This window comes from Equus quagga, chromosome 5 (genome assembly GCF_021613505.1).
Source record: "Equus quagga isolate Etosha38 chromosome 5, UCLA_HA_Equagga_1.0, whole genome shotgun sequence".
Classification (NCBI taxonomy): domain Eukaryota; kingdom Metazoa; phylum Chordata; class Mammalia; order Perissodactyla; family Equidae; genus Equus; species Equus quagga.
The window spans coordinates 84413611-84429387 of record NC_060271.1 but is presented as its reverse complement, the minus strand read 5'-3'; the positions used below and the strand labels follow the sequence as shown (position 1 = coordinate 84429387).

General features: G+C 45.8%; 1 long non-coding RNA gene across 3 annotated transcripts in view; it reads left to right on the top strand.

The window, feature by feature from the left end:
• Positions 1-15777, top strand: part of LOC124240416 (uncharacterized) — a 62874-nt gene that overhangs the window by 24733 nt on the left and 22364 nt on the right. The window contains exon 3 of one of the 3 annotated variants that reach the window (XR_006888863.1): positions 12362-12555. The exons of the other annotated variants lie outside the window; for them this stretch is intronic. This is a non-coding gene — a long non-coding RNA (uncharacterized LOC124240416). The remainder of the gene's footprint in view (positions 1-12361; positions 12556-15777) is intronic. 3 annotated transcript variants of the gene reach the window in all.

Genomic DNA, 15777 nt, shown 5'->3' with positions numbered 1-15777 from the left:
ATGCTGAAATCTTTCTTAATCTGCTAAACTTGAGAAACATCTGTTAAGATTTAATGGGATGGCTTTTGTGTTAAAATTAGAGGCCCATCTTGCAAATCTTTCCACCTCCTTTCCTTCCTTTCCCACTCCACAATTTGAAAAACAGGGAACTGGGACAGAAGACGTAAGGCACACGCCCCCCTTATCAGACAGAAGCCCTTCTGGTCAGTGTGTGAGAGAACCGGTCAGAATGACTCTCGGGCCGGGCACAGAGCTGCTGAATGCTGAAGGCTGTGAAACTGCTGTTCAATTTTATTTTGTTTCCTGGTGACATTAGTGATTTTCCCGTAGCACATCACTTAGCCTGGTATCTGAGTGGCAGATTTATGGATCCCAGTGAATAATGAGACAAAAATCATGTAAGGAAGAGAAATAGCTGGAAATAGGAATTTTAACCTTTCCCCGTAAGCCTCCTTGTTACTGGAGTGCATCGTGTCAACAAAATTTAGTCGTTAAAGTAGCTGGAGGTACAGTAACAGCATCTAAAAATATATGCCTCCAACTACGTATAGACAGCTGTCATGTCTGTTGACACAATGTATTAGTCATTATCCTCATCAGTAGACACAAAATCATCGCAGTTTTCATCATGGAGGCATTTCATACCACATAATTGCTAGTGATTTTGGAAGTCCCCTGATAAAGTCACCACCATTGTAGTCACGGTGGTTTCATTTGCTTGCTTTTTATATTCTTAACCTGGATGTTAACACCTCAGCCAGAGCTCTTCACAGGGAAGCATTAAAAGGCTTCTATTTATTGCTTCAGACACATTTCCACCTCCCCTTGCTATGGAAATACAGGCTGGAAACTCCTGTCCTGAACAAAGAAGGTGGTCCAAGACCTTTCACATTGAAGGTGCCAATATCCGAACTGAACCTTCCATAAACGCCATGTTAGAGAAACGTGTCTAACTCCTGAGAACTGGACTTGTACTGTCATTCAAGGATTTCTCACTTCTCCTCGAAGGCGGGAAGGAACCCCGCTCCCCACTGCCTGCAGAGCGTGTGGGAGGTAGTGGCAGGATGTGGGTTTTGGGAGGCAAGAGAATTTGCAATGCCACGTTTAGGAGCCGTGTGACTTTGGGGACCTTATTCAACTGTTCTGAGCCTCAGATTCTCAGTGGAAAATGAGGATGATTATAACTACCTTACAGTTTTATTCAAGCATCCATGGAAGCCCCTAGAACATGTCTGTGTATAATAGATGATTGAAAAATACTAGCTTCTCTGTTTTCCTTCCCTGACCCCTGCACTCTCCCGCCACTGAGTTCTTACCACCGTCCTCTCACCACCTCAACACATGCATGCACTCTTGTTCCCGTTTCTGTTGGAAGGCCTCCCCAGAGCTGGTACCAGATTTACTCATGAAACGGGGCTAGAACAGCAGAGTCAGCCCTCCCACCCCTATTTTTTGGCCCTTCTCAAGTTTGGCGAGGGGAGAATTCTCATCGTTATAAACAGGAACAAAATATTAACAGTTATCACTTACTGTATGGGGCATTGTGTGAAAAGCTTACATATATTATCACATTTCATCCTCATGGTGACCCTATGAAGTAGATACAATTCTTATCCCCATTTTACAGGAAGGAAGCTGAGACCCAGAGAGACTGAGTCACTTGCCTACAATCACACAGCTGAGACTGGAGAGACCTGGCCTTGACCCAGACAGCCTGTCTCCAGAGGCAGCAGGCACCCCATGCTCCTATAGCAAGTGAGCCCCAGAGTTGGGCACGGGCCTGGAGCCCCATTAGCTGCATCCTTGCAGTCTTTTTTGGTTTATCATGCACTGTTTCCCAGAGCCTTAGTCCCCACTCCTCTCAGCTGGGCGGAAGGACTCCTGTGTGGCTGAGATGGAGCAAGGCCTGCTCTGTAGGGAGGCGTGTTACTGTTCACCAGACAGAGGGTCCTGTCAAAGGTTGTTGTTTTTCCCCCTCTGCCTCTTCCTCCTACTTCTGACAAGGTTTTCAATTAGCAGCTTGTAGAGGCCCAGCCTGTGGTCCTCATTTCATTCAATATGCATAACTGAATTCCCCTGGAGGGGATTGACAGGCAGAGGGAGAAGGGGAGCGGGGAAATAAAGGCCCCTTGAAAAAAGGACAGAAATGTGCTGTGGGTGCAGGCTGAAAGCAACGCCTCGTTGAAACTTATGTGGGGTCAGGGGTCATTTGGGAAGTGACTCTCACAGAGATGAAAGCGGGCAGCTGCTGAAGGATATGGGGCCACCGGGGTGCTTGTTGCGCTGCTTCACCTTGTTTCTGGTTTCTAGTAGAATGTAGACAGAAGCTGGAGCAGGCAACTGCTCAGGCCTATTAGCACTTAGGAAGAAGTAATTTCCTCTCCATTTTGGGAGGTGAAGGCATCTCCCAGATCCCTGGTGGCTTCTCCCAGTGGAAGGCCTTGTTCATCTTGAGGTCTGGAATGCTTATTTAATGCCTCGGTTGAATTGAACCAGCGCCCTCCTCTCTGTCTAGGGCAGGGGGGCTGCCACTGTTTCTGCAGCGATTCTTCTGGCTGCTTTCTCTTGATCGCCAGGCTGTGTCCACGCTTTACCTGGGAGCCACGTTACCTTTCTTTTTATCTGTCAAAAGCAGGATTGTTGTTCTAAGGAAAAAAACAAAATCAAGAAACGCGTGCTTCCAAACACAAATGCTACACATTGGCTTCCTCCCTCCAATGCAGAGCTCATGATCTGCCTGAGCAGAAGGGCCCTTGAATTGGATGATAGAAATGTGCTGTAGGACAGGCTGAAAGGAGAATCCTGTTTGAACTTATGTGTGGCCAGGGATCATCTGAAAAAGATGATGGATCAAAGCTAAATTCTGGTTTCTAAATAGAGGGAAAGGGGACTTTTTAAAGAGGGTGTGAGCAGCCTTTCAATTCCCAGTATGGGGTTTATATCCTTTTCTTAGGGTCCACAGATACAGTTTGCTCTTAAAGAGGCCTGTGGGCCTGGATGCATGACTAGCGATCCTGAGAGGGCCTGACGTCTGGGGGTCGGAAAGAAAAGGTTCTAGAAGTCTGGGGGCAGAGACCCAGCTCCTTCCTCAGGGTCTGACAGGCTTGTGGGTAGCAGCCACAGGCATATAATAAGGAATCAGGCCCTTCCCTCCTCTTCCCTCCCCACCTCTTCCCTCCCCCGACCCCTGCTTCCCTCCCCTTCTCTTCTCACCCTTCCCCTCTTCCAGCCTCTCCTCTCCCCACTCCACCAGCAAAAACATCCTCTTTCCCAGCCAACTTTTTGTTGAAGGCTCTTTGGAGTAACTCTTTCCCCCCAGGACAGATGTGAATCATCCTGTGTGGGGTGTATAGTCATGTAACAGAACATGTGAAAACAAGCCCTTGAAGAAGCTGGACTCATGGCCGCCCACTGCCAACATTTTCTAGGTGAGCACGATTGAATTACATGGGTGCACAGTGCAACCGGACAAGAACTGCCCATGTTGAGGACGGTGAGGGCGCGAGTGAAAACCTGCTTTCCAGCAAAGAGTGACTGAAGCTGATGATGTTTTCCTAGACACAGTTTCAGCTTTTAAAATCTCCTGCCAATCAGGCCTTTCCCATTCTGGGCAAGTGGGTTCTCCCCTCCTCCTTCATCTGACATCCCTGCCACCGCCCACTGATTAGGCAGGAGTCAGGAAATGGGCCGCCCGCTGCCTGGGGCAGGCTGATTTGAGGGGGCATTCATCGGAGGTTTGGGTGTCCCCAACTGGTAACTACACTTGCTGTTGTGAGCCCCGTACATAAAAGCAAAAGTATCACATTTTCCTCTGAATTCTTGAGGAAATTGCTCTCATATACAACACCAACCTTTGGCTGTGTGACAGACACGGAGAGTCGTTTGCATGCCATTACCAGGCTGTAAAATCTGGTCGGGGCTGCCTTTTCCGAGTTTGCAATCTTTTGGGATCCTTGGAGGTCACCGTGCGGGTCAGGTTTGTTTAGTCTGGTCGGTAATGGTGTAAAGTGGCCTTGACTGTCGAGCCTACCTCAATAATGCCCTATCTGTTTGATACTTCACCAGTCCCTCTAGCTTGTATATATGTTTCACTTTCTAATATTCGAAGTCGAATTGGATTTCATTGTTAATAGAAGGCAAATTATTTCAAAAAACAGCCTCATCTCGCTTTGAAAATTAGCCAGAGTTCAGAGGGCCCCTGCTTTTTAATGGGGAATCTAAATTTTCCCTGGGAAAACGGCATGGCACCCCTGTGTCTTTGTATTGCGTGTTACCGTCTCTTTGAAGAGATTCATTTGAACATATACTATTTTTAAAACTTTTTATCGAAGTATAATATACACAGAGAAAACCTCATACATCCTAAGAGTACAGCGAATTTTCACAAACTGAACATACCCTAGCAACTGGCCCCCAGGTCAAAAACCAGAACCTCATCTGCCTTCCAAGGGACCCCTTCGTGGCCCTCCATTTGAGCATATACAATTTGAAGTTTCTCTTGTTTATAATTTACTCAGGGTTTTCCATCTTGCAACTTATTCCTCTTTTCCTGATGGTGCAACGTTCTCTGAATTGTCACAAACCAATCAGGAGGGGAAAGGGTCTGAGTAATAATAAACAGTGCGTTTCTGCAATCCTTGAATTTGGCATTGTCATGTCCTATGGAACTTTGCAAATTCACCAATACCTTATTTAAATAGGGTACATTTTTATACGGATCCCTCTAGAAACTCAAATCATGCTCCTTTACATATTTCATGCAATAAAAACCTGGTTTCACAAGATTAGTCTAAACGGCATGGGTTTGTCTATCTAACTCATACCCTAGTTTTGTGAAACACTATCGAACCCACTTTATAAACGTTAAGTGATTCCGGCCTTGAGGGTGGAAAGGATAGTGGTGGAAGAAAGATGCTCATTGCAAAAATTTTTGCTTGGAGGCTTTTAGGAGTAAATAGTTTCTCCTCCCCCATCTCTTTGTATTTAGAAAGGAATCTTGTTTGAAGCCCTATAGATGGATTTCCCCTCCCCCACTTTAAAAATAGTTCAATTCCTTTCTTGCTAAGCTCCTCAGCTCCCAGCACAGCTTTCATTACAGCAACATAAATAAAAAGTGACATAAAATTATACAGCCCTGTGTAAAGTAGTTTAAGGAAAATGTCTTTTATGGCAGCTTTTATGGTTTCACCAATTAGTTATTAGATTTTCTCCATTTTTAATTTGATGTCCTGCGTGTGCTTTCTGAAAGGTTTCTTCCCCCTTCTTCATCTCCTGGCAGGAATAGGGCTGGCGGGCGTTGAGCTCCCGCTTAGCTGACTTTCTTGTTTTGCGAAGGCATTTCTCTACAGCCTGTTGCTAGATTTGGGCAAAGCAATTTCCTCGGGAGGGAAGCCAGCGCAGAGCCATTTTCAAGGGAGCAGAGTGTCACCCCCTTATTAACACGCTGTGTCCTCTGCAGCCGTGGGCCTGTCTCCCGCGGAGGGTAGCTGCAGGCTGGCCTGATCACACCACAGCGGTCAGACCTTAAACTGATAAATCCTGAGTTTTTAGTAACTTTCCAAACATTCCCAGGGAGTGAGAATAACAGAGATTTACTCCTGCCAAAATTTAATCATGCAGAAAAAGTGAAATCTAGATCAGCGTATAGATTATTTTTTAATGTGATTGCTCGACAGCGGAGGGCAAGGAAGCCAGAAGTTGAACACTGAGCGTGGCCGCGTCTAGACCATTGCAATTTGATTCATTTGCGAGAATTCTATTAGGTTTTCGGCTTGGGCTTGGGCCGGGCTGTTCTGTTTGGGAGTGCATGATGTCATTGTGTCAAGCGTGTCACAGCCAAGGCATTCTGGTATTTATGTTGGCTTCAGATCTAGCCCAGAGTACATGGCAGGCTCAATTTATTGCTACTTTAACTTTGTTTAGTCATGGAGAGGCTTTATTTATGTTGGTAAATTTCAAACAGTGGCCAACAGTGACCGCACAATGAAAAGGCCTGCAAGATTCATCATCGATAAATCACCTTGTTGCTGAGTTTCTTTAATTAAGGAAAAACTCCGTCTGTTGATCCCTGTGGTTGCTGGAAGGAAGGCAGGGTGGGGAGCGCTTTGATTAATCCATCTATCAGCCGGGCCTTGGAAAGCGAGTCTCCTGTTTCTGATTGTAGCTGGGCAAAGACCTAAATAAAAATTTATCTTGTCAAAACCTATGGGCTAACTGAAAGCAAATAAAGAAGTTTTATGGCATCCACATAAAGTTAAATAAATAGCGAGAAAGTGCAGTGCGTCCTACGGACATTTTTCAGTACAGTACGTGGCTGTTCTTTGGGGAGAGCTCATTAACTTAAAAAAAATTACCTTTAATGGGCCACTCATTATCGTCATCGTCAAATGCTTTGCTTGTCTAACGTTCCAGTGTTTAATATCTGATTAAAACCAAAGACTGGGGCTCCTGGCTTGGTGCTGTTGGAACTGCTCCTGATGGTAAGCACAGCGAGTTTCTAAGGGCAAATATGGACACTGTGAGCACCATTGCAAGTGTCAGGGGCTCTTTTTTTCACTGATCCCTCTAGAAGGTTGTCAACCTTCCTACTGATGACATACTATAGGGGGCAATGGGTGAAGCTTTTCATGTCTGACTGAATAAGAGACCTCATCTTTGGTTGAACTTAGCTTTCCCATAGGGGATTCCCTCTGCTGGGAAAAGTCTAGAACAATATATAAGGATTGGAAGGTTCTTTTCACTAAATGCAGTTGAAGCAGACTTCTCCCTGAGCTTGGGCTCATGGTAGAGTACATTTTATTTCTAGTTGAAAAATGTCTTTGCATCAGACAAAAGACAGCAGCTGGTGATGGAGAAGGCCAATTTTATACTAGAATGGGCTTAAGATTATTTGCCTTTCCTTTTGAGGTTATAGAAAGGGTGCTTTCTTGATGCAAAGCTTCAGGATCCAGTCATAGGAAAGTTCAATTTCTCAAGCGTCAAAATGTATCATGCCCCAAGTCTGGCAATCAGCCCCTGTCCATTTGATGGAGTTGCACAATAAATCTGGGCTTGGGGGAGAAAGGAACATTTTGAGAAGCATCTCCTGTGGGATCCTGGTGCTGTAGGCTACTTTGGGAGATGACATCCTTGTGTTGACAGACTAAAGCTGCTCTTGGATTTAGCTGATGGTTTTGCAAGTTCTTGGCTCCTTTCCTGCCTCCTGTCAGAGTCTTGTCTGTTAATGAGTCAGGGCTCCCCATGACTGAGGGTGGTGGCCATGGTGATGGTTGTGGTGATGGAGTGTGAGGAGCAAGGCTGTTCTGCCAGCATCTGGTTAGGAGAGGTATGGAAGCCAGGCCTTCCTTCGCATTGACAAGACAAAAATTTGCTCAAAAATGGGGTAATTTCAAAATAGAGGTCACAATTTGAACCATAGAAATTGGTCATAGATTGGTGATAATTTCCAGCCACTTTGTAATGACTGTAACTCATACACTTTCTATGTCTTTAACTCCAAGATCTAGTTCAAGGCTATCCTGGAGTCATCTCAGTTTTCCTCTTGCGTAACAAAGGGCACCTCAGTTTTCCCCAGCATGGAGGTCAGAGATTAAGAACAGGGCAACAAGTATATGTTAAGCTCTCGCTAAATGAGTCTAGCAAGTGTGCAGCAGTGTGGAGACCCTGAAGAATCCTAAGTCACGGCCTCTGACCTCCTTGAGGAAGGGAGCATTGATGGAACTGTCAGATGGAAAGTGAGGACTCCTCTAGGGTGCAATCGTGAAACGTCATCATCCTTTCCTTCCACGCCTGGGCTGTGGGGCTAGTTCTCCGTCCCCAGGTGAGATCTAGGGCAACTTCTGCCACTTTCCTGGTCACTCCATGATCTTTTGTTTGCGAAAACGTTCTGCTTCAGTATTACCATAGTGCTTTTCAACCTGGGCTGCCCATCAGAACCACCTGGGCAGATTTTAAAAAATATCGATGTCCAGGATGCCCCCCAGACCAATGAAATCAGCATCTCTGGGGATGAGGCCCAGACATCAGGACGTTTAAAAGCTCCCCAGGTGATTCCAATGGGCAGTCAAGATCGAGAACCACTGAAATGAAATGCGCGCTTCCAGAGAAATAATGAAAACTTCAAACTTGATTTCAGATGAAAGCTTCTCCTCTTTTCTTCCTCTGGCCTGCCGTTCTGCGTTGGGGACGTAGGTGTGGGAATCTTCTACTTCTCACCTTACATGTCTTTTCCTCCCCGTCAGCTCACTCACCAAAGTTGCTGACTGCTCTGCGGTTGAGGTGGTGGTGGAGGGAGGAGAGTAATGGCTGGAAGGGTCTAATGTGACTAGCATCAGTGCTATCTGACATGGCTTCCTCTGACTGTGGCAGGTGTTTTAAGCCGATTCATTTTGGGGGTGGGGACAAGCATCTGTATATTTTCAGAGACTGACTTCCATCTCTGGGAATCTCTTCTCTGCTGTTCCATTGGTTTTCCAGCCTGATTCACATAGAAAGACTCTTCTGGTGTCCCAGTGCCTTCCCAGGAGGCCATCTTAGGCAAAGCCCCTTTGGGATGGTGCTGGGGTTGGCTCTCTCTCAGTCATGTGGGCCATCCCCTCCTCTCTCTGCTTTCAGATCAGGTAGCCACCGTTTCCTCTTAGGCTAGTCAATGCAGGGTTCTGGCACCAGCGCCTGGTGTCCTACAGACTTCAGGGGACACTGGATAAGCTTAAACTGGTCCCCTTAAAGCTCCTTCCACTAGGCTGGAGGTGAAGGGAAGCATCACTTTAGCAGAAAACATTAGTTGTTCCCCAATATTTGTTCTACTTCTTTCCACAGTGCAAACATGGCTTCTCAGAATAAAGACTGTTTCCCAAGTTCCCTTGTGGCTAGACATGGCCGTGTGACTGAATTCTGATCAACAACATATTGAGTGGAAGTCATGTGGGCAATTTCCAGGAAATGTGTTCAAAGGGAGAGGACATTCCCTTCTCCCCATCCCCCTTTTCTATTGGATGGAATGCAGTTGACTGGGCTGGAAGAGTCATCTTAGTCCCAGAAGTGGAAGTGGCCTGTTGACAAGGTAGAGCAACAATCTAGAAGGGTCTGGGCCCCTGATGAGTGTGGAACCAACATGCACAGAGCGGCCACTGAAACTTCCATGTGTGAGAGAAATAAACTTTCATTCTTTTAAAACTCGCTGTTATTATGGGTTTTCTGACACAACTGAAACTAATTCTAACTAATCTAGAATTTTGTCCTGAAATAGAGTGTTAAACATGAGCTTAGGCAGGTGGCAGGCCACAAGGACAGATGTTGCAGGCTAGATAGGTGGTGACCTCTGTTCTGTGGTGACAAAGCATATTGTCAAATTGTCTTCTGCTGTACCTTGGTAGGCTACTCTGGTGGACCAGTGGTTAAAATTTGGTGATCTCATAGCTGTTGCCTGGGTTCGTTTCCTGGTAAAGGAACCACACCATTTGTCTGGCGGTTGTTACACAGTGTTGGCTGTGTGTTGTGTGATGCTGAAAGCTGTGCCACTGGTATTTCAAATACCAGCAGAGTCACCCATGGTGGACAGGTTTCAGTGGACCTTCCAGACTAGACAGATTAGGAAGAAGGACCTGGCCACTCAATTCCGAAAAAATTGGCCACGAGAACCCTATGAATAACAGCAGAGCATCATCTGACGTAGTGCCAGAAGCTGAGAGGAGGGCACAAAAAGACCGAGCAGGGTTCTGCTCTACTGTGCGCAGGGTTGCTAGGAGTCAGAATCCACAAGGATCAAGGCTGCCCCAGCGAGAGAAGCCCAAGGCGTCCTGCCCTACATACTGATCTATATTATCCTCCAGGAAGCATAGGACGTCCTGACCTGGTTCGACCTGATTCATATCCAAAGTTATAGGACCACCCACTAACCAGACCCCACCTGCACTGATACCATTTTAATGAGTTTTTTACATGATCTTTCCTTTGTCTTGTGAAGAAATAACTCATATACCTATGCCTTATAAATTTAGCCCTACTTTCAACCCATTAGAGCTCTTCACTGCCCATGGGTCCTGTCCCCACGCTGTTCTCTGAATAAAGGAGCACTACTACCAGATGTTGAGAGTCCAAGAAATCTTTCTTTTGACTCCTTGGCTTGCCAAGCCTGCATCAATGGCACTAACAACAAATACTTTGGAAGGCAGGCCACCTATTAATGGAAATGGTAGAAAAAAGGCCGGAATGTTGGTGTTGGCTGCTTCTTGCCACTTTGAGCCAAGTCCTACGAAAGAGTGGAATTCAGTGGAGGGCTAGTGAGTCTGCAAACAGAGATGGAAGGAAATATGGCTTTGCTGAGAGAGGCACTTTGTGCTGCAGCCTGCTTTCTAATTTAACCGAGAGTCTGGCATTGAGGTTTTTGAAGTGTTGAAAAAGCTAACTGTGTCTGTAACCCGAATTGAAGCAGTCCTAAGAGTTGGCCACAAAATGGCAGCCTTGATAGACAGCGCTGTAGCACCAAGCCTTCTTCAAGCAACTTCCTTTGGGAGTTCTCTGCCGTTCGGTGGCAATCAGCTTAGCTGGCTGTAAAACTCAGAACCCACTGAAGCCTTTTGTTTCCATTGTTGAGAGAGGAGTGTGGCTGGAACACAGGCCGGTAAATAAAAGGCTTTAGGCTTAAAAACTCCGTCTAGATGAGATCCTTCACTGTGGTTTTTCACACATAGAAACAAACAGACTAGAAATCTACTAAGATTTTGAAGGAATTGTATTGGGGAAAAAAGCCTGTAAGCGTCAACCTCTACAGTAATGCCTGGGTTCCCAAGCCTGCATGAGCAGAAAGAGGGTGTGAGAAGGTCGTGTGCAGAAACAGGGCCACAATTCTCTTCCCCTACACCACACTGCCTCAGCTGCTCTTTGTGAGACTGCCTGGACAGGGCTACCTCCTGCTGGTGACCCCTCTGCTACTATCATATTGACCTCAGGAGAAATGGACCCTGTTTTTACCATTGACTACTTTATTTCAAGCATGGGACCGGTCCCTCTGGGAATTATCCCCCATAATCCTGACAGGACAGCAGAGACCAAGAGGTAACGTCACAGGAGTTTTCACAGAAGGTTCCTGGACTGTGGAGAGGAAGGGCACCTGCACAGTAGTTAACTGTGGCCCTGGCTCAGGACCATCTTCAGGGTGTCTCAGCAGCCCAGCTCCAGCCTTATTCCTGTTTTGCCACCACGCTGCTGGCCCCACAGAGAGCAGAAAGATTTCTCTTGTCCTTGCTATGCAGAAGTGTGGTCCAAGGATGAGCAGCAGCATTACCTGGGAAATTACTAGAAATGCAGACTCTCAGGCCCCTCCCTAGACCCACTGAATCATAATTTCAACAAGAGTTCTAGGTGATTTTTAGGCACATTAAAATTTAAGAAGCTACTCTAGTCTAAGGCTTGCCTCTGGAGTCCTTGTGATATTGTGACTTATAATAAGAAATACGTATTTGGTATATGGTGATGGGTAAAAATTAGGCCAGTGGTGGTGAGAACGATGTAGTCTATACAGAAATTGGTAAATAATAAGGTACACCTGAAATTACACAATGTTATAAACCACTATGATCTCAATAAAATAATTGAAAAAAAAAGAAATACATATTTGGTCTGTGTCCTCTTCCTGGCAGAGCTCCTAAAACCCTTGGAATTTCCTTAGTGATGACAGTGATAAAGGTGTCTTTTGTTACACGAATGAGGCGACTTTTGGACCTCACCTAAGGACGGGGCATGGTTGCCAGGGTACCCAACCATGTACTGAGAGGGTCCGAACTTTCAGTCCCACCCCCTAACCTCCGGGGAGGGGAGAGGGGCTGGAGGTTGAATCCATCAGTCATGCCTATGTAATGAAGCCTCCATAAAATCCCCAAAGGACTGGATTGGGAGAGCTTCCGGGTTGGTGGAGATGTAGAGATTCGGGGAGAGTGGCTTCCTCTGAGAGGGCATGGAAACCCCTTGTCCTTTCCCCATATTTTGCCTTGTGTATCTTCCATCTGGCGTTTCCTGAGTTATATTCTTGTATAATAAACTGGTAATCTAGTGAGTAAATGGATTTCCTGAGTCTTGTGAGCTGCTCTAGCAAATTAATTGAACCCGAGAAGCGGGGTCATTGGAACCTCGAATCTGTAGCCAGTTGGTCAGAAGCACAGATATCAACTTGGGCTTACGTCTGGCATCTGACGTGTATGGAGTCTGATGCTATCTCCAGGTAGATACTGAACTGAGTTGAATTCTATGACACCCAGCTGTTGTCTAGAGAATTGCTTGGCGGTGTGAGGGACCTCCTCTGCACTCCCAACACGCACATTGAAATTGGTGATCAGAACTTTTTTGTCCTCATTTCCTGTTCCAGGTTTGAACTCTACCTGGGATGAGTGACAATGGGAACATCTGGGTTTTTTTTCAGAGAAGAATCCACCCTTATGGTGTTGTGGCCCTTTGGGCTTACTAAGACGGTCATACAACCCCAAAGCGAGTACACATCCCCAAATCCAGGCTGTTCAGCTTTATAAATGTCAACTATGGGGCATCAATAGCCCAACCCAGGTAAGGCCTAAGCCACTTCCTTTTATTTTTCAATATTCTTTTATTACAAAAGTAATATTAAAATGTTAACATTTAAGACAAAAAATGAGTTTTATGTAAGTTGACATTACCTTCTCATCCTTGTCTACATACATGTTCAGTTTTTGCATATTTGATTCAATATTTTATGATTCAATTTTATATTCTGCATTTTCATTCAGTTTTATACCTAGGTATGCTTCTATTCTGCTATAGTCATTTTTTCTTTGCCATAACCTGTATTCTCCAATTCTTGGTCCTCTGAGTTTACTACTGTTAAAAGTCTGATTTACATCTTTGCACACTTATTTCCATCCGTATCCCAAGATAAACAAATATGTATATGTCAAGGTTTTTTTTTCCTCCCATAAAAACAGGATTGTACTAAGCATGTAGATCAACTTAATTTTTTCCTTAACTATACATCATGGAAGTCTCCCCAGGTCAGTAGGCATAGAGATAACTCATTTTAAAGAATAGTTGTATAATATTTCTTTGTATGGATGCATTACGATTTACTCAACTCTTCCCTTACTGATGAACATCTGGGTTGTTTCCAGTTTTTCCAGTTATGTATTTCCTTGTCCATAGAGTCTCATATGCTGCTGTTACTTTTACCCGTAAAGACAGATGCCTAGAAGTGATATTGGTGAGTCACAGGATGTATAGGTCAGAGTACACTAACTCCCATAACAAATAGGCCCACCAATATATAACGCTTCAGATACATTAAAAGTCCAGGTTAGTTTCAGAAACTCAGCAGTCTCTGCTCCACATAGCCATTCAGGGGCCCAGGCTGTGGGGGCTCTGCTACCTTCAACAAGTGACTCCAACGTCATCCTTGAGCTAGTCACCTGCTGCAAAACAGTCCAGCAAATGTAGGTTAGGTGTGTCTGGGAAGAAGAGAGACAGGTTTTGTGAAGAGCTAATGAGTTTCTGCCAAAGAGAAAATGTATTTTTAGTTTAAATATATATTACTGAGTTTCTTTTACAAATGGTAGTAACAATTTACATTCTTACCAGCAATATCTGGGAGTGCTCACAACCCTGAATCTTTGCCAGTAATAGATAGTATCATTCTTTAAATTTTTCCACTTCTGATGTATGAATAATAGTATTGCCTTAATCTTCATTTCCCTGGATAGTAATGGTTGAATAACTTTTCATGAGTTTCACAGTCATCTGGCCAATTCGTTTCCATCTTTTTAAATTTTACTATTTGTTTTCTATTTGTCTTACCTTTTTCCTATGTTCCTTTTTATCTTTTTTTTGGTGTTATTTTCGATGAACTACTTTTTATCATTTAATTTCTCCCCTTTATTAGTTCGTTAATTTCAAATTTTGTCTTACTACTTCTTTAGAGGTTACCCTAGAATTTAAACATGCCTCCTTGACCTATAAAAGCTCATATAATATTGCAGGTGGGGCTCCCCAGGAGACAGACTTTGAGATGAAGACCCATGGTCAGGAAGTCTACTGGGGGGATGCTCTTGGGCTTGTCACCAGTGGAAAGGAAAGAAAGGAAGCAGGTTTGGCAGAGGGGGAAGTTGGGTTGTGATGCAATTACGACAAAGGCCTAAAGCCATTCCTAGGGGACCTCTGAAGCTGGATGGCCCTTCAGAGTTGTCTTGAGTTTGGGTGAGAAGGCCAGATTTTTATATCAACACATTGACTAGTCACTGGATACAGGCTACCCTGAGAAGGGGGCATGTCCTTGGGCAAGGTGGCCTTCTTAAGCTTTCGGCAACTCCCAAAAAGAGATGACAACTGAAGGAATAGATCTTTACGTCTTGAAAGAGGGGTGGGTCTAGGTAGTACAGATTTGATTGTACTACATATAAATTCTTTTACCCGTTCCCAGGCAATGCAAGGACTTGCAAACATTTTAACATCTCTTGACTCTTTTGATTTTGTGTTATTATCATCATTTCTGTTTATTCTATCATATTAAATCCTATCATATTAATATTGTTCTTACATTATATATTCATTTAGGGTTACCTACTCATCCTTTAGGCTTACTTACTGCTTTTGTGGATCTTCATTTCTTTCCACATCTCTGAGCATCCATTTGGGATCCTTTTCCTCTACTTGAAGAATTCTCTTTAGAATTTTCTTTAGTACAGGTCCGATGGTAATAAATTATCTTTAATTTTCTTTGTCTTAAAAAATCTTTCTTGAGAATTCTCAGAAGAGCCAAGATGGCGCCGTGAGTAGTCCTCTTTGTCTCTCGCCCTTCGAGTCTACAATTATTTGGACACTTATCGCTTGACAAAGGATATCCAGACAGCATCTCAGGACGTCTGAGACACCCACGCGACTATACATCGGAAGGCGGATGGACTTTCCTCCGGGAGGATGTGGAAATAGGTGAGGGCTCTCCGACCCTGACGGGCAGCCTGGTACCCGCAAGCGGCTTTCTTCCAACGGACGCCCCCAGAGGATCCACGCACGTCTAGGGCAGGAGCGAGAACACAACAGAGGAGCGACGGTGGAAACAGGTGACCAGAACCCTACCTAAACCCCCTGCAATTACTCCTAAACGCAGAGGGAAACTTTGGAGTTGCACACCTGAGCCCGCGGGGAGAGTCTCTCCCCGCCATTGGCGGGGAGACCCAGCCTGGTGCTCGGGGCGCCCGGAGGGTCCCAGAGAGAGACACGGAGGGCACGGAGATCTCCCAGCTGCCATTGCCCGCCCCGTGGGACTAGGGATTGCCGGAGATCTCGGAGAGGACCGGGGCGGGGGGAATTTTCAAAGGCCGGTCCTGCGACCCGGAGGGGAAGCGCCGGAGCTCCGCCCGGGCAGCAGACAAAACTCTCTGTCTGCCATTAGCAGAGGGGCCACGCTGAGCATTCACGGCTCCGGCAGAGGCCCGGAGAGAAGCCCTGAGGGCGGGGCGACCCCCAGCTGCCGTTGCCCGCCCCGTGGGACTAGGGATTGCCGGAGATCTTGGAGAGGACCGGGGCTGGGGGAATTTTCAAAGGCCGGTTCTGCGACCCGGAGGGGAAGCACTGGAGCTCCGCCCGGGCAGCAGACAAAACTCTCTGCCTGCCGTTAGCAGAGGGGCCACGCTGAGCATTCACGGCTCCAGGAGAGGCCCGGAGAGAATCCCAGAGGGCGGGGCGACCCCCAGCTGCCGTTGCCCGCCCTGTGGGGCTAGGGATTGCCGGAGATCGCGGAGAAGACCGGGGCGGGGGGAACTT